Consider the following 19,127-nt stretch of genomic DNA (forward strand, 5'->3'; position numbering starts at 1 on the left):
ACCCTCTAAACATATCCAAAGTAAACTCTCTAAACTTCTCCCTCATTGGCATCGATTGCCAAAATGGACGAAAAGTTTAGAAAGCCAATATAGTAGGTGGTCCTCCAAAAAGTGTGTACTTCTCAGCAAATGAGTGCAACGAAATACACAAATACAATGATAAGTAGTTGGAGGAAAACAAACTATACTGAGGACCCAAAGATTGCAAATAAAAGGATCGTATGCCACAAAGACATACAAAAAATAGAGGCAAGCAATCAAAAGATACCAGATGGAACAAACAATCATATGGTCCTTGGAACCACATGAATAAAAGATATTATGATAAAGGCAACATAGTGTTTTATCAAAACTAGAGAAGCTCCCCATGATTTGTGCACTAATACGAGATTTTTGTATTTGATACAAGTGCACAAAATAGGATCGTTGCTCCCCCAAAATTAATAAAAACACACAATGAGTGCAAGAAGATAGATGAGACAATAAGCATATCAATTGCACAAAACAAATGGTTGAGCAACATGTAAAAGAAGCAACTTAAGAATATGCTCAACCAAAATAATGTGTGTGAGTCATGGCAAAGCACTTGAGAAGACTAAGATAAGGATGAGCATTACTCATCAACGTAGTATTGATGAAATGAGACACAAAGTGCAAGACATATCATTCCCACACACACATACTAGAAAATGGGTTCACAAGCTTACTAATAAACAAAATAAGAACCAACGCTTGTGACAACCCATGGTGAAGATAGGAAATAAGAACCTTGTCAAGAGGAGGGATACCAATCGAAATGGCAAAACCCTCATCAAGACAAGCATGAGGAAAAATAATCTTCACGGCCAAAGAGTGCATCAAGATGTAGGAAAATAAGATACGCACTCAAGACAAATCCTTTCACAAAGCCACCAAAAACTGAAAAAGGAAATGCAACGGTGGACGTGAAACAAAATAGGATATCAATTAGAGATGTAACTTCTCTCATGTGTAAAAGATTCTAAGTAGAAGACAATCATGATGATATATATCCACAAAGAAGGATGTACACACGAAATGGTTACAAGAAGGAACAAACAAGATATCCAAGAGGAAGTCATAAATATATCAATAAAATCTTTGTTTGGAAGCATATCACATGGCCTAATATTTTCTTATTGTACAATATGAACTTCCAACATACGAACATCAAAGACATCCCAACTAGCAATAAGACATCATCGGTCGGATGCTTTGAGAAAGGAAACAAGTACTACAAGAACAAATCAAGAGATTCATGCCATGATGCAACCTCGAAAAGAAAACACAGGTTTGGGCCTTTGCAAGAAATGAATGCATGAAGTATATACTTGTTACCGAGACAACATTGGATTGATGTAGTAGATAGTTGTTCGTTGATCATCCAAACTTGGCTCCAATAACCACATGGTCTCAACACCTTCCTTATAGGTGAGCCGAGCATCCAACGCATCTCCAATTGTTCCTGAAACAAAAAAACAAACAAAATGGTGCCCAAGCTCATTGGGACCAAAGAGTTAGAAAACCAACAATACATAGGACAAACTCCACATAAATATGTGCACATATATATGAATTTGAATTTCATGCACACTTTAGCCAATTTATGACAAGGTGGAGTTTCCCCTATATATTGGGTCAAAGAAAGAAAGCAAGCAAAAGAAGTTATATATAGTAAATATGCATGCTCAAGGCTTTCAATAATCAACTCAACACAAAGTTAATAATACACCAAAAGACAAGGTATCAAGTGATAATAAGATACCAAACAAAAAACTATCACTTGAAGGATATCAATTAAAAGATACCTCAAGGAATGAGATATCCATTTACACATGCCAAATAAAAGGAAACAAGATACCAATTGAAGGAAAACAAAACCGAGGTATCTAGTTTCCAAAAGAGAGCTAGGTTCCAACAAGCCAAACCCTCGACAAATTTTCATGATGGCACAAAGCATCATAAAGAGCAAGACTTGCCTCCCATCAACACACACTTGATGGGGATCAAAAGATTTTATGATGGGCGAATAAAGAGAGTGTTCTAAAGAAAATAGGATAGCTCCCCCAAGGGATGTGCATTATATAGAATTTGCATTTAAATACAAAATGCACAAGATGGGATCTTCACTTTCTCTCTATATAAAAACACTAGACATGTTAAAATAGATCCACAAGAGGCAAGGAAGATAAACGAAACACAAAATCCAATGTAAAGACGATTAGCAATTCCTACCACATGATGGGAATACCAATTGTCAAGGACAAGAAGTATTTTGGAAATGATACTCATTGGTAGATCGCAAATATATCCAAGATCATCTTTACCCATAAAACACAAGCCAATGACACCTGTAGAGCAAACATGCCACCTAGGAACAAGATAATTTACAATATCAACACTAAGTGGCAATACCTCAAATGTACACATTCTCTAGGCTTGTAATATGCACATAGCATATTACTCCCCCATAATGTGATAACCCAACAATATTAACAAGTGGCAAATTAAAACCAACAAGATATAATTAATGGACCATCTAGAATTTGAATTTCTCATGAGTAAGACATACCACATAGAAACTAGATAATCTTGAAATATCAGTCCTAAGTGGTATTCCCCATGTATACAAATTTATAGGATTGTTAGGTGTGCAAAGCACATCACTCCCCCACAATGGGATAACCCTTTAATATCTCACAAGAGCCACCAAAGATACAAACAAGATGCAAAAAGGCTCAATACAAGACTCACATGTACATGATATGCAAACCAACATACACATACTCGATTACTCAACATAAGCAAGTTGGAAGCACAACATGTACAAACACATGCAAGGTACAAAACCACAACATGCAAAGGGGCAAGCAACTAACAATGTAAACAGTTTAAGTACAAGTTACCGTAAGGAGGCACATTGGATATAAGATATAAACTTGATAATCCAAATGACTTGGCTTGAGAAAATATGAATGATGAAGACCCCTTAATTCTTAATTATGTATCCAAGTCTCTAATGTCCTCCACAAACACCTATTGATCAAGTTTGAGCTTGTTGGTCCCCAACCACGTTGGGTCCTAAGAGGTTAGTCACAATAGGCTTGGCAACCCAAATGGTACTTTTCTTGACACTACTTTGAGTACCAACAAACTTGGCAAACACATTGCCAACCTTATCCTTCCCAAGTGAATAGATATCATCAATAATGATTGGGTTGGATAAATTACCTCTCGTACAAGAAGAAGCGAAGTGATCGTTCTCATGACATAAGTAGCAACATCTACCCTTTAATTTCTTCCCTATTGATTTCTTAACATGAGGAGTGTTAGCTTGGGTCTTCTTGGGAAGGGGCCTTTCTTCAACTTGTAGTTGAGTATGTGAGTGCACTTGTGGCCTCTTCCCTTGTTGCTTGTGACTTTGTGGCTTCTTCTTTAGTGGGGAAGATCTAACATGGTGCCCTTCAATTTTGCACTTGAAGCAAATAATCTTGGCCGAATTCTTGACTTGTTCTTGGCCCTTCTTCTTGAAGCTTTTGGGCTTATTCTTCTTGTTGGAGTTGAATCCAAGTCCATATTTGTCATTTGGGGATTTTTGCCCACACAAGACATTGTTGAGTGTGGACATTCCTTCATGACTCTTTTCCAAGTCTTTCTTCAAGTAAGTGACTTGGGCCTTGACCTCTTTGATTTCCTCTACATGGTTAGCATCAACACAGGTACTCGAGGAAGTATAAGCTTCATTGTTAGAGCAACAAGGCATGGAAAGTAATTCATCACAAGATGTAGCAACATTGTGAGTAGTTGAATTACGAGGACTAGCACATGGCAATATAGCTTTTTGACAAGAAGTAGTGCTAATGTCCACATGAGGCTCACTCGATGTTACCTTGGTAGTAATAGCCTCATGAGCTAATTTTAGCACATTATGGGATACTAGAACATCATCATGAGAGCTTGTGAGCATTACATGACTTTCTTCCATTTTCCCATAATTGCTAGATAGCAACTCGAGTTGAGCCCTTAGATCAACATTCTCCTTTAAAATGGATGCTTCACAAGAAGTAGAATTAGTAGCACAAGCATCATTATTAACAATAAGAGGAGAAGGCAACTTGGCAAGCTCTTTAACATATGAAGCTTCAAGTTGAGCATGAGACTCGGTGAGTTCGATGAGCGAACTCTTAATAGCCTTTGAGCCATTTTCGAGGTGTTCATAATCCTCAACGAGTTTAGCATGTGCAACTTCAAGCTTATCGTTTTTAGTTCTAAAATCATTAGCCACCTCGAGAGCTCTATCATGGGATTCCTTTAATCTAGATAATTCTACAGCAAAGGTTTCCTCAAGAGATTCCTTGGTGGTTTGTTCATTTTCAAGAGCTTGTGATAGCTCCGCAATCTCGTTAGCGTATTCATGCTCATGACCTTCCATTGTCTCAATGGTGGCCTCATGCTCCTCGAGATGAGCTTCCAACTCCTCAATGTATTTCTTACCCTCAGTGGCAATAGACATGATTTCCAATAAGTTGGAACAAGCAAGTTTATTCTTATAAAGAGATTTAAAAATCATTTCACCCTTAATTTTGAAGGATGCAATATTATCACTCTCTTCATCATTATTCTCATCCCCATTATCATCAACATCATCATCATGAGATATATTGGGATTCAAAGTAGGATATACCTTTGAAGCCTTAGCCATAAGGCAAAAGTGAGTCACAATAGATGATGATGTAGGATCCCTTGAAGCATCATTCAAGGCCACATATTGTTCCATGGAGTGATGAATTTCCTCTACATTGTTAGCACAACAACTCGAGGAAATATATACATTTTTATCATGGCAACAAGGTATAGGAAGCATATCATCGTGAGATTTAGTCAAGCAGTTTTTACATGATATGCAAGGACTATCAACACAAGCATGTAAAACATTTAGAGTGCTCGAAATGTTAATGCCCAAAGATGAAGCATTGCAATACTATAGTGATGAAGGATCATCAACAATAAACCCACTATCATCATTGCAATGATCACCACTACTCACCATATCATTACCTTGTGGCAATCCACATGTAGGTGAAGTAGATGAAGTTGAGAAGACCACACGACCGGAGGTGGAGGGAGAACAATCATTCCCACAAATCTTGTACATACCAAATTTATCTTAAAGCTTTGTCCACAACTCATGAGCATCCCGGAATGGCATGAATTGAAATATAACTACATTGCTCAAAGCATCAAAAAGCACATTAGAAGCTTGAGCGTTGAGATAATAGTTTTTGTCATCCTCTAAAGATATATTTTGAGAATCCTTTAGAGGAGAAAAACCCATAACTACAATTCGCTCTAAATTTGGGTCCAAGACCCGTAAGTGATTAAGCATGCGAATTACCCAAACATCAAAATTTGTGCCATCGAAACTAAGAGTGTTAGTGAATCCTAAACCCCTAGTCGACATCCTTACTCTCTGGGTGGTTAAACCTAATAAAGAGAGACCTAGCTCTGATACCAATTGAAAGGACGTGGATGTCGCCTAGAGGGCGGGGGTGAATAGGCGCTTTAAAATAATTACGGTTTAGGTTGAACAAATGCGGAATAAAACTAACGTTTAATTTATCAAGCACAAAACCTACAACAACTAGGATCACCTATGTGCACGAACAACTTATGCTAAGTAAGATAAACAACTAAGTGATAGCAAGATATATGACAATAAACAATATGGCTATCACAAAGTAAAGTGCATAAGTAAAGGGTTCGTGTAATAGATAACCGAGGCACGCGGAGACGATGTTGTATCCCGAAGTTCACACCCTTGCGGATGCTAATCTCCGTTGGAGCGGTGTGGAGGTACAATGCTCCCCAAGATGCCACTAAGGCCACCGTAATCTCCTCACGCTCTCGCACAATGCAAGATGCCGTGGTTGCACTAAGGGACCCTTGACGGCGGTCACCGAACCCGTACAAATGGCAAACCTTGGGGGCGGTCACCGATACCCGTACAAATTGCTCGGGGCAATCTCCACAACCTAATTGGAGACCCCGACGCTTTCCCAAAGCTTTACAACACAATGATTGAGCTCTGAGACACCACCAAGCTTTTAGGACGCCAAAGCATCCACAAGGAACAATATCTAGGGTACTAAGTACCAAAGGTAATAAGCTTCTCAAACTTCACTTCCACGTATCACCGCGGAGAACTCAAACGATGCAACTAATGCAATGGCAAGGGCACACGGAGTGCCCAAGTCCTTCTCTCCCAAATCCCACCAAAGCAACTAATGCTGGGGAGGAAAATGAGAGGAAGAACGAAGAAGAACACGAAGAACTCCAAGAACTAGACCCAAGGGGTTCCCCTCACTTAGAGGAGAAAGTGATTGGTGGAAATGTGGATCTAGATCTCCTCTCTCTTTTCCCTCAAGAACTAGCAAGAATCATTGGAGGGATTGAGAGTTAGCAAGCTCGAAGAAGGTCAAAAAATGGGGGAAGATCACGAGATAAAGAGATAAGGTTCACTGGGGAAGAAGACCCCCTTTTATAGGTGGGGAAAAATCCAACCATTAAGCCTCACAGCCCGCATAGAGCGGTACTACCGCTCGGTAGGTTCACCAACCATGTTGAGGCCAAAAAGTATGCAAAAAATGGTTCGACGGAGCGGTACTACCGCTAGGGAGCGGTAGTAAAAAATTACTACCGCTCCGGGGGCGGTACTACCTCTCCGGGGGCGGTACTACCACTACAGGAGCGGTACTACCGGTGGCACGAGGAGCGGTACTACCGCTGGATACTGAAATTGCTGTAACTTTCGCATACGGACTTCGAATTCAACGAAACCAAGTTTGTTGGAAAGATAACGACATGGGCTAACACAATCTTGATAGAAATATAAATAAGAAGTAAGTGAGAAAAGTCCCATAAGAAAATGGTGAGAACCCTTCTTCGAATAAGGCTGGTAAAAACTCCCAACATCGAAAACATCATAGAAGATGCATATGGACTCCGTCGATGAACTCGAGCTTGTCATGAAGATGAACATAAGCTCTAAAAATCACAAAGAGAAACACCAAACAAGAACCAAGAAGTATGATCCAAGGATGCAAATGGTTTGAGCTCCCAACGAACGATACGATGAAGCTACTCACTTGAGAGCCCCCCTTGACAGTACGATAATCTATCCTAAAACAGAAAACCTATTGAGGGCAAACTTATACCTTGCACCTTGTCCTCTTGAGCTACATGACGATGATCTTGGCTTCCTCAAGATGGACCACCTTTCTTGATTGCGTTGGCTTGATGAAGACTAGTTGATTGCTCCCCCATACACACTATGGGTGAGCCGCTCTTCAGCATATCTTCACAAGTCAATTGCCACCACAATGGACGGCAAGCATCAAGCATGATATATTCGTGCTGATCCACTTGAACTTGCACACCGCAATCTTGATGACGATCACCACTTGACATCATCCTTCATGGGTTGTATGAGATCTTCCTTTTGACGCAAGCCCATGGAAGCACACCTAACCCCCACATAGAACTCTCACAAAGATCATGTGTTAGTACACAAACACGTAATGGACAATGCTTACCATACCATGGGATCACTTGATCCCTCTCGGTACATCTTGTATGCTTTGTGTGTTGATCATCTTGATTTACTCTTTGTCTGAGATCTTGATCAACCTTGTGTCTCTATGACCATTCTTTGGATAATACCTTGAATACCATCTTGGTCATCATATAAACTCCTTGAACCCAACAGATGGACTTCAAGAAGTGCCTATGGACAAATCCTATAAATATAACTTAAGGGAACCATTAGTCCATAGGAATTGTCATCAATTACCAAAACCACATATGGAGATATATGCTCTAACAACGGAAAGCACCATGAATGAAATGTGAACCACCATCAGTCATTAGATATCTAGGGACTCCGAATCTAGGGAAAATAACTTCTTTAAGCATCCTAATAGAGGTGTTGTGATCATCACTACTAGTTGGGATAGCTTCTACCCACTTAGTAACGTAATCAACAACAACTAGGATATGAGTATACCCGTTGGACTTTGGAAAAGGTCCCATATAATCAAAACCCCAAACATCAAATGGTTCAATGACAAGTGAATAATTCATAGGCATTTCCTAAGGTTTACTGATATTACCTATTCTTTGACATTCGTCACAAGACAAGACAAACTTACGGGCATCATTGAAGAGAGTGGGCCAATAGAAACCTGATTGCAATACCTTGTGTGCAGTTCTATCTCCCGCATGGTGTCCTCCGTAAGCCTCGGAGTGACACTTCTGTAGGATCTGTCCCTGTTCATGTTCAGGTACACAATGTCTAATAACACCATCTACTCCTTCCTTATAAAGGTGAGGATCGTCCCAAAAGTAATGTCTCAAATCAAAGAAGAATTTCTTCTTCTGTTGGTATGTGAAACTAGGTGGTATATATTTGGCAACGATATAATTTGCATAATCAGCATACCACGGTGTACTACGTGAAGCATTGGGGACATTCAATTGCTCATCAGGAAAGCTATCATCAATAGGTTATGGGTCATCAAGAACATTCTCCAACCTAGACAAGTTATCTGCTACGGGGTTCTCAGCACCCTTCCTATCAAGAACATGCAAATCAAATTCTTGTAGCAAGAGAACCCATCTGATAAGTCTAGGTTTAGCATATTTCTTTTCCATGAGATACTTAATAGCAGAATGATTAGTGTGAATAGTAACCTTGGAATCAACAATGTAAGATCTGAACTTTTCACATGCAAACACGACTGCTAAAAATTCCTTTTCAGTAGTAGTAGAGTTTCTTTGGGCACTGTCTAGAGTTTTGCTAGCATAGTGAATGACATTCAACTTCTTATCAACTCTTTGTCCTAGAACATCACCCACAGCATAATCGCTAGCATTGCACATAATTTTGAAAGGTAAGTTCCAATTAGGTGGTTGAACAATAGGTGCAGTTATCAAGGCCTTCTTAAGTATTTCGAAGGCTTCCTCACAATCATCGTCAAAAACAAAAGGAATATCCTTTTGCAAGAGATTGGTAAGAGGCCTAGAAATCTTAGAAAAGTCCTTAATGAACCTTCTATAGAAACCAGCATGACCAAGGAAACTTCTTATACCCTTAATGTGTGTAGGGCATGGCATTTTCTCGATCGCATCAACCTTAGCCTTATCGACTTCAATATATCTTTAAGAAATTTTATGTCCTAAGATGATGCCTTCATGAACCATAAAGTGGCACTTCTCCCAATTCAAGACAAGGTTGGTGTCTTTACATCTCTGCAAAACTCGATCAAGGTTGTTGAGGCAATCATCAAAAGAAGACCCGTAAACGAAGAAGTCATCCATGAAAACCTTGATACGTCCATTTTGCATCTTGCTTCCATGTTGATATTTATTGCTTTTTGGGCTGTTAGTTCACTTCACGGTACAACACTAATGCCTTTTCTCTCTTATTTTTGCAAGGTTTACATGAAGAGGGAGAATGCCGACAGTTGGAAATCTGGCCTGAAAAAGGAGCAAGTTTGAGATGCCTATTCTGCGAAACTCCAAAAGCCGTGAAAATCATCGTGGATTTTTTGGGAATATATAAAAAATACTGGGCCGAAGAAGTGCCAGAGCAGCGCAACCAGGGGGCCACAATCCTGGTAGGCGCGGCCATCCATCCTGGCCGCGCCTAGGGGGCTTGTGGGCTCCCTACTGGCCCATTGGCTCCCCTCTTCTTCTATATGAAGGGTTTCGTTCCGAAAAAAATTTAGGAGGAGGCTTTTCGGAGGATTCGCCGCCACCACGAGGCGGAACTTGAGCAGAACCAATCTAGAGCTCCGGAGGGACGATCCTGCCGGGGAAACTTCCCTCCCGGAGGGCGAAATCGTTGCCATCGTCATCACCAACACTCCTCTCATCGAAGGGGACTCATCACCATCAACATCTTCATCAGCACCCTCTCATCTCCAAACCCTAGTTCATCACTTGTAACCAATCTCCGTCTCACGACTCCGATTGGTACTTGTAAGGTTGCTAGTAGTGTTAATTACTCTTTGTAGTTGATGTTAGTTGGATTACTTGGTGGAAGAGTTTATGTTCAGATCATTGATGCTACTCATTACCTCTATGGTCATGAATATGATTATGCTTTGTGAGTAGTTACTTTTGTTCCTGAGGACATGGGATAAGTCATGCTAATAGTAGTCATGTGAATTTGGTATTCGTTCGATATTTATGTGTTGTATGTTGTTTTTCCTCTAGTGGTGTTATGTGAACGTCGACTACATAACACTTCACCATTAGTTGGGCCTAGAGGAAGGCATTGGGAAGTAGTAAGTAGATGATGGGTTGCTAGAGTGACAGAAGCTTAAACCCTAGTTTATGCGTTGCTTCGTAAGGGGTTGATTTGGATCCACTAGTTTAATGCTATGGTTAGACTTTGTCTTAATTCTTCTTTCGTAGTTGCGGATGCTTGCGAGTGGGGTTAATCATAAGTGGGATGCTTGTCCAAGTAAGGGCAGTACCTAAGCGCAGGTCCACCCACATATCAAACTATCAAAGTAACGAACGTGAATCATATGAACATGATGAAAACTAGCATGACAGAAATTCCCGTGTGTCCTCGGGAGCGTTTTTCCTCCTATAAGACTTTGTCCAGGCTTGTCCCTTGCTATAAAAGGGATTGGGCCACTTTGTTGCACCGTTGCTACTTTTGTTACTTGTTGCTTGCTATGAATCATCTCACCACACAACAACTTGTTACCGATAATTTCAGTGCCTGCAGATATTACCTTGTTGAAAACCACTTGTCAGATCCTTCTGCTCCTCATTGGGTTCGACACACTTACTTATCGAAAGGACTATGATATGTCCCCTATACTTGTGGGTCATCAAAACACTTTTCTGGCGCCGTTGCCGGGGAGTGAAGCGCGTTTGGTAAGTGGAACTTGGTAAGGAAACATTCATATAGTGTGCTGAAATTTATTGTCACTTGTCACTATGGAAACTAATCCTTTGAGGGGCTTGTTCGTGGTATCTTCACCTCGAACGGAAGCACAAAGAGTTGCTCCTCAACCTGTTGCACCTATTGAAAATATTTGCTTTGAATTTCCTTCGGGTATGCTTGAGAAACTGCTGGCTAATCCTTTTACATGAGATGGAACATCACATCCAGACTTGCATCTAATCTATGTAGATGAAGTTTGTGGTTTATTTAAGCTTGCAGGTTTTCCCGAGGATGAGGTCAAGAAGAAGGTCTTTCCCTTATCTTTGAGGGATAAGGCATTGACGTGGTATAGGCTATGTGATGATACTGGATCATGGAACTACAATATGTTGAAATTGGAATTTCATCAAAAGTTTTATCCTATGCATTTAGTACATCGTGATCGGAATTATATTTATAATTTTTGGCCTCGTGACAGAGAAAGCATCGCTCAAGCTTGGGGAGGCTTAAATCAATGTTATATTCATGCCCCAACCATGAGCTCTCGAGACAAATTATCATTCAGAACTTCTATGCTCGACTTTCTCATGATGATCGCGCCATGCTTGACACTTCTTGTACCGGTTCTTTTCTGAAGAGAGATATTGAATTCAAATGGAATTTATTGGAAAGAATGAAACGCAACTCTGAAGATTGGGAGCTTGATGAAGGTAATGAGTTATGTATGAATTTCAAGTTTGATTGCGATAAATCCTTTGTTGAAATGGCGACTCCCACCTCCCACCTCCCACCGCGGTGACCCAATAGCGATCTGGCACTCTAGACGGCGTATCCTCCCTCCTCGCTGCTCCTCTGCTCAGGTGAACCCTCCCGACCCTCCTCACGTGGTCGTGCATGGATCGCATGGGTGGCTCTATGTTGGATTTGGATTTTTCGCATGGTTTGGCTTTCTCTGATGAGGTTTATCGTCACTCTAGTGTTACGGTGCACCCTATGAAGCACCGCCGCTCTTTCATCATGGTGGTTTCTTTTGGTCGTCATGTGTTTCGTCTCTCGACGGACACATTCGCCGCAGCTCTGGAATTGGTGATTGGGGGATCAGCTATTGAGTTTCGTGTCTCTTAAGTGACAAACTCGGTTTTCTCCTTCAAAGTGTCCTGCATGCAAGTCGGTTTTCATATTCTGGATTTACGCTCGTTCAAGTGCCCAAGTTTTAAGTGCTTCTTCCATCTATGGGGACATGGTGGTCCTAATTGGCGTCGGGAATTTGCTCTGTGGAAGAAGCAATGTGATGTTGAATGGATTAATGTGAGTCCTTCTAAGAGGAGAGCCTCATTAGGTCTCATGGCGACGCATTCCAGACCCCAAAAGTCTTCTCTTAAATCTGGATCATCTGTTCGTAAGAAGCTCACATTCGCATCCCTCCAGCAATATGAAGTTTGCAAGGGTTACAGATGTCCTGTTTCCCATGACGAGCTACTCACGCTTGAACAGGCTGGTTATTCGATGCCTTCTCCTGAACGTGTCATCATCTCGGCGCGACCGCCGACAGAACTCCGGTGGACGACAGCCACGCCGCATATTACGTTCGGCACCGTTTCTCGCCAAGATTCATCCCCCGGATCTCCCCGCGATGATTTTCAAATTGCCAAATTAAACGGAACTTCTCCCGTGCAACAAGGGGCTCAGCTGATCCCGCCGAGCTTCACGGTATTTTGAATTACGAGGATCACTTTTCGGTGGCAAGTTTGGATTCTGGGCCTATTTCCACGCTCATTAATGATCCTGCTAAGGTTACCTCCTTCTCTCGGCCCGACCGTAATCCTAGGATGGATATTCCCTCCTCGCAGGAAGCCCATCTGGCCTTTGATGAACTTATTAATGGCTTGGTCGAGGATATCTTTTCTTGCTCAATTTGCAACGCTCGGGGCCATCTAGCTGCTAACTGCTCGGCTTCGCCTGGATTCGCTGACAGCACTGTGGGCCACGCAAGATCTAGAGGAGCCTCTTTTATGCGTAATAATTGTCTTACTTGGAACTGTAAGAGACCCACCACCTCCCCTGCCGCTGATATCTCGGGAACTGTTGATACTCTTGGTGAAACCGCAACGCGTGCAGCACAGTTCCGTCCTGTCTCATCGCCGTCGCTTCCTCGAACTCCCTCCGAGACGCCGCCTGCCACTCCACCTCCGCCTCCCGCAATGGCGAACTTCGAGCTTGATCCTGAGTTCTTCCTCCCGCCTGGCCATAACATCATCGACGGAGGTCCGGACCGGCTGCCTCGGACCTACACCAAGCCTGCGGTCCCCATCACCAGACGTCATGAGCGTTTCGTCATCGCTGACGTCCACCCAGCACTTCCGGCTGACAACATGGTCCAGGTACGGCAAGAAGTTGCTGCTCTTCTTCTTCATCGAGGGTTACATGTTCGGTCTGCCCAGCCATGGATTGAGTGCGTTGGATTGTTTGAACTCCGAGATGCGGCGGAAAGCTACGCTGCGGTCCACATGGTTCCCCAGGAAGTTGCTCATAACTCTGTTGTGCGCTTCCTGCGTCATGATCAGGGTGTTGGTTTCCGTGGACAAGAGGGTTTTCGTCATGGCTGCCTCATGATTCTGGGGGTCCCCCTAGACTTCCGCAACACTGAAGATCTCCGGGCTGCTGTCAACACCTTCGCAGAGTTCCACCATTGGGTCAGTGATGATCCTTATTTGGTTCGCTCCATCGTGTTTGCTTCGTTCCGAAATGACCGACTGGTCCCTCGCAGTATGAACTTTTCTGAATATGCTGCTTTGGGGGGGGGGGGGGGCCAAGGTCTCCTGGTCTGCGCCGGTTTACATCCTGGGAGCGGCGGCTGCCGAGATTCTGCCCAATGATGAGGATCCCATGCCCCTCAATGGCAACCCCACCCGCTCCCTGGACACCTTGTCCATGACAATCTGCAATTTGCTGTGCCCCCGTATCCTGCATTGGGTTGGAATGCGGTGCCGCTGGCGCCTGAAGATCCAGTGGTTCCTGCTGCTGATGCCGGAGGTTGGGGACAGCCGCCTGCTGCCGCTGATGGACGAGGATGGGAACCTGATGCGGCCCCAGAAGCACCTGCTGACGATCCTGTTCAGGATCAAGAGTCTATGGTGATTGATCAACCGAGTCCTTCTTCGGACTCGGTTCATGAGCTTGTGGACCTCGACCCTCAGCCGCAGGGTGACATGGAGGCGGAACCTGCTGATGAAGAACCCCCGGCCCCTCACCTGGAGGGGATAGTGGCTCACCCTGCTGCCCCTGATGCTCACATGCCACTGGCTGCCCAGGGCCACGATGCTGAGCCGGAGGAAGATGTGCCTGTGTTGGAGGAGGCGCATGATGACAATCCTCTGGCAATTGTCCTCTACAAACCCCCTCACATTCAGACTGGCAACATCTTTGTTGGGGCTGCAAGGGTTGTATTCGGGCCTCCTCTGCCGCCAGTTATTTCCTGGGCTCGCACCTTCGATGCTCTCATGGGGGCTGCTACTGCTATGCACGTGCCTCGCCAACTGCAGATGCCAATTCTGGAGCCCATTATGATCCCCAAGCGATCCTGGGCGGCGGCTTTCGACCCTGATGCTCCAGAACCACCATCATCAAAGCCTGCTAGTAGCTCTCTCCCAATGCAGGAGGTAATCCCTCTCAGTCCTTATTCATCTGCAGAGGACTTATCTTTTCATTCTCCTGCTCCATCGAAGAAGGGGACCCGCAAGAAGGCCACTCCTGTCGTTGACTCCTCTGTCCGTCGTTGTACTCGCGGCTCCATCAAGCGCGATGGCTTCAAACCAATCCTGCAGGAGCTGCCTACGCACGTCCCCAAGAAGAGAAAGCCCAAGGCCAAGCCAATGCCCTCTACATCGCAGGAGACAGAGGATGTGCAAGTACCTCCTGCCACTCCTATTCCAGTGATTCAGGAGGTTGGGCAGTCATTAGGCATTGCCCCTGAGAAGCTAATGGTGGATCGACTTATGGAAGACCCTGCTGATTCCGCGCCATTGTCTGCTGATGTTTAATCCACCTATGTTAAGTTGTTACGTTACTGGCTCCATGTACTGTGAAACTTCTGCTTGCTCTGTCTTTTGGTTTTTTAACCTTGGTTGCACGGGCTATTACATAGCCCTGCTTTTGCTATATATATATTGTGCAATGGATAGTCGTTCTACGAGAAGTTGGCGTGTGCTGTGTTGGAATGTGCGTGGCCTAAATTCGGACCATAGGCAACGTGCGGTCCGTAACAAGATTGATGAGAGCCTAGCTGCTGTGGTGTGCTTGCAGGAAACCAAAATGCAGTCAATCGAGTTTCGTACAGTCAAATGTTTCTCTCCAAAACGCTTTGATCAGTTTGCCTACTCTCCTTCCAGGGGTGCATCAGGGGGCTTATCACCCTTTGGAACTCTTCCATCCTTACTGGTCAATTAGTGGAATGCACACCCTATGGTTTGATCATCTCTTTTACCTCAAATCACACTGGTGAAACATGGACTTTAGTGAATGTCTATGGTCCTTGTCAAGGTGAAGCCAGAGATCTTTTTGTTAGCTGGCTCTATAATCTTAATATTCCCACTGGGGCTAATTGGTTGCCCCTTGGAGATTTTAATTTCATTAGATCCCCTGACAACAGAAACCTTCCTGGGGCTAATGTAAATGACATGTTCATCTTCAATGAAATTATTGGGCATCTTGGATTGCTGGAACTACCCATTAAAGGCAGATCTTTCACTTGCTCGAATATGCAAGATTCCCCTCTTCTGGAGCAGCTTGACTGGTTTTTCACATCAGCCAACTGGATCTCCTCATATCCTCTTACACAAGTGCTACCCCTTGCAAAGACTGCTTCTGATCATGTTCCTTGTGTGGTCAGTGTCAACACTTCCATCCCTAAATGCAACCTATTTCGCTTTGAAAACTACTGGGTTGAAATGGAAGGCTTCATGGAATGTGTTCAACAATCCTGGCTCATTCCTTCAAGGAAAACCTACATTACTGCTGTCATTATGGATAAGATGAAGCATCTTAGGCAGGCTCTGAAAAAATGGGAGACAAATCTATCATAGTTAAAAACTTTTATTTCCAGATGTAACCAAGTTGTGCTGTGTTTGGATGAGCTTGAGGAGTTGAGGTCACTTTTCAGACCAGAAGCTAATTTCAGGAAAATTGTCAAATTACATCTGGAGCATCTTCTGCATCCTCAGTGCTTATAGTGGAAAAAGAGAGCCACTATCAGATTTGTTAAGGTTGGTGAGGAAAACACTAAATTCTTCCATGCTATGGCTACTGAGAGATATAAGAGGAATTCCATTGCATCTCTCAAGTTAAATGATGGTTCTATCATATCTGATCATGATCAAATTGCTGCATGCTTTTGGGCATCTTTTAAGGATAGAATGGGAACTTCTCTTGGCATTAACATGGCATTTGATTTGCAATCCATGCTACATGAGGTGGAGGGTCTAGATATTCTCACAGAACCTTTTTCTAAGTCTGAAATGGACAAGACTATTCAGGATATGCCCATTGACAAAGCTCCAGGTCCTCATGGGTTCAATGGTCTTTTCTTCAAGAAATGCTGGCCCATTATCTCCCCTGAGTTTTATCAACTTGTTGCGGCTTTCCATGCTGGTCAGGCTCAGCTTGAGAACATGAACTCATCTTATATTACTCTGATTCTGAAAAAGAGATCACCTGAACATGTGGGAGATTACAGACCAATATCATTTACTGGGATGGGTCTCAAATTTCTGTCCAAAATGATTGCTATCAGGCTGCAGTTGCAGATTGTGAAGTGTCTTCACAAGAATCAGTATGGTTTTATCAAGTCTAGGACCATTCAAGATTGTGTTGGATGGACCCTGGAGTACCTGCACCAATGCCACCAATCCAAGAAACCTATAGTCATTCTCAAGCTGGATTTTGAAAAGGCATTTGATTCTGTGGAACATGAGTTCATTTTTCAGATCCTCAAGCACAAAGGCTTCAATGACAAATGGATACTTTGGGTCAAGCAGCTCCTAACTTCTGGCTCATCTTCAGTGCTGATCAATGGTGTGCCCGGAAAGAAGTTTATGTGCAAGAAAGGTGTCAGGCAAGGAGATCCCATGTCTCCACTGCTTTTTGCTATTGCTGCTGACTTTTTACAAACTCTGGTCAATCAAATGCTAGTGGAGGGGCTGATTCAGCTGCCCATACCTTGTCATGATAAGGATTTCCCCATAGTACAATATGCTGATGATACCCTTATCATCCTACCTGCTGACAAACCTCAGTTGTTGCAGTTCAAGAAAATGCTCTTACTTTTCTCCCAGTCCAGTGGATTACAGGTGAACTATCACAAATCTGCCCTTCTACCTGTTAACACTTCTCCTTAGCATCTACAGGATCTGGCAGACTCCATTGGTTGCAAAGTGGGATCTTTGCCCTTCACATACCTTGGCCTTCCTGTTGGGATAACTAAACCAAGAATCATTGATCTCATGCCACTTGTTGATAACATGGAAAGAAGACTCAGTGCTAGTTCATCATTTCTTGCTCAGGGGGGAAGGCTACAGTATTTAAACTCAGCACTGTCTTTTGTGCCTATCTTCTTTCTATGCAGTCTGGATATCCCACCAGGCATACTGAAGCAGCTGGAGAGAATTCAAAGGCAATGTCTATGGAGAATAAATGGGAATGATCATGCACCCTCTCTTGCTGCCTGGCCTCTGGTGTGCAGGCCTAAAAATAAAGGGGGGCTTGGAATTATGAACCTAGCAGTCCAGAATGAAGCACTCCTGCTCAAGCATGTTGATAAATTCCTCAATCATGCTGATATCCCTTGGGTTCACTTGATTTGGAACACTTACTATCATGACACAGTACCTCAGGGAACTGCCCTTTGTGGTTCTTTTTGGTGGAAGGATATGTGTAAACGGCTTGACAAATTCAGATCAGTTACATATGTTCTGCCGAACAAGGGTGACTCCTTCTTGTTTTGGTCTGACTCTTGGTTGATTGGAAACTCCATTATGCCACTAGCTGCCAGATTCCAAAGACTGTTTTCTTTTCTGACTGATCCTTTCTGCACAGCTCAAGAGGTCTTTACAGCCTTTTATGACGACATCATGCTCTCCATGTTTCACTTACCACTGTCTACCCAAGCTTACCAGGAGCTGCTTTCGGTCCAATCTTTGCTTCAAGACCTGGATCTTGATCATCAGGCCTCTGACAGATGGTATGGGGAAAGGATGCTAAGGCCTACACAGCCAAAGAGTTACTATGCTCACATTCACCGCAGTATTACACCAAACCCTTTACTCAACTGGATCTGGAGAAGCTGTTGTACCATGAAGATTAAGATGTTTGCATGGATGCTCATCATGGACACGCTGAATACTCAAGACATGCTTGAACGGCGACACTGGAATGTTTCCGACTCCAATCTCTATGTTCTATGTCACGCTCGAGTCAAGGAAGATAGGGATCACTTATTCTTCAACTGTCTTTTCAGTACCAGGGTTTGGACTTACTTGCAGATCACATGGCAGGGTCCATCCATGTGGAGTGGTACTGTTGCTGCTAAACGGGACTTCCATAACCCCTTCTTTGCCGAGGTGGTCTTCACTGCATGTTGGAACATCTGGACTATCAGAAATGCAAAGGTCTTCAACCAGGAGCAACCAGAAAATGGAGATGTGGATTCATTCATGACATTTCCATGTTAGCTCATAGAATTAAGGCTAGTTTCATGGATGATCTCCTTAAATGGGTTTCCTTTTTGCCTCCTTGAGGTTTGTACTCTTTGCTCCTCTTCCCCTTTATACATTCTAATTTCCTCTTGTACATAATGATCTCATATATGGGAATAAAGGAAAAAGGCTGTGGGGGGTTTTCCCTACAGTAGCCGGTCAAAAAAATCCTTTGTTGAAACAAATACCTTTCGTGATTTTAGCACTAAGTATGGACTTGACTCTGAGATAGTAGCTTCATTGTGTGAATCATTTGTTGCTCATATTGATCTCCCCATAGAGAAGTGGTTTAAATATCCTCCTCCTTTAGAAGTCAATGTAGTTAAACCCAATCCAGTTGAAGAGAAAGTCATTGCCTATAATGATCCTATTGTTCCCAGTGCTTACATTGAGAAACCACC

This window comes from Hordeum vulgare, chromosome 3H (genome assembly GCF_904849725.1).
Source record: "Hordeum vulgare subsp. vulgare chromosome 3H, MorexV3_pseudomolecules_assembly, whole genome shotgun sequence".
NCBI lineage: Eukaryota > Viridiplantae > Streptophyta > Magnoliopsida > Poales > Poaceae > Hordeum > Hordeum vulgare.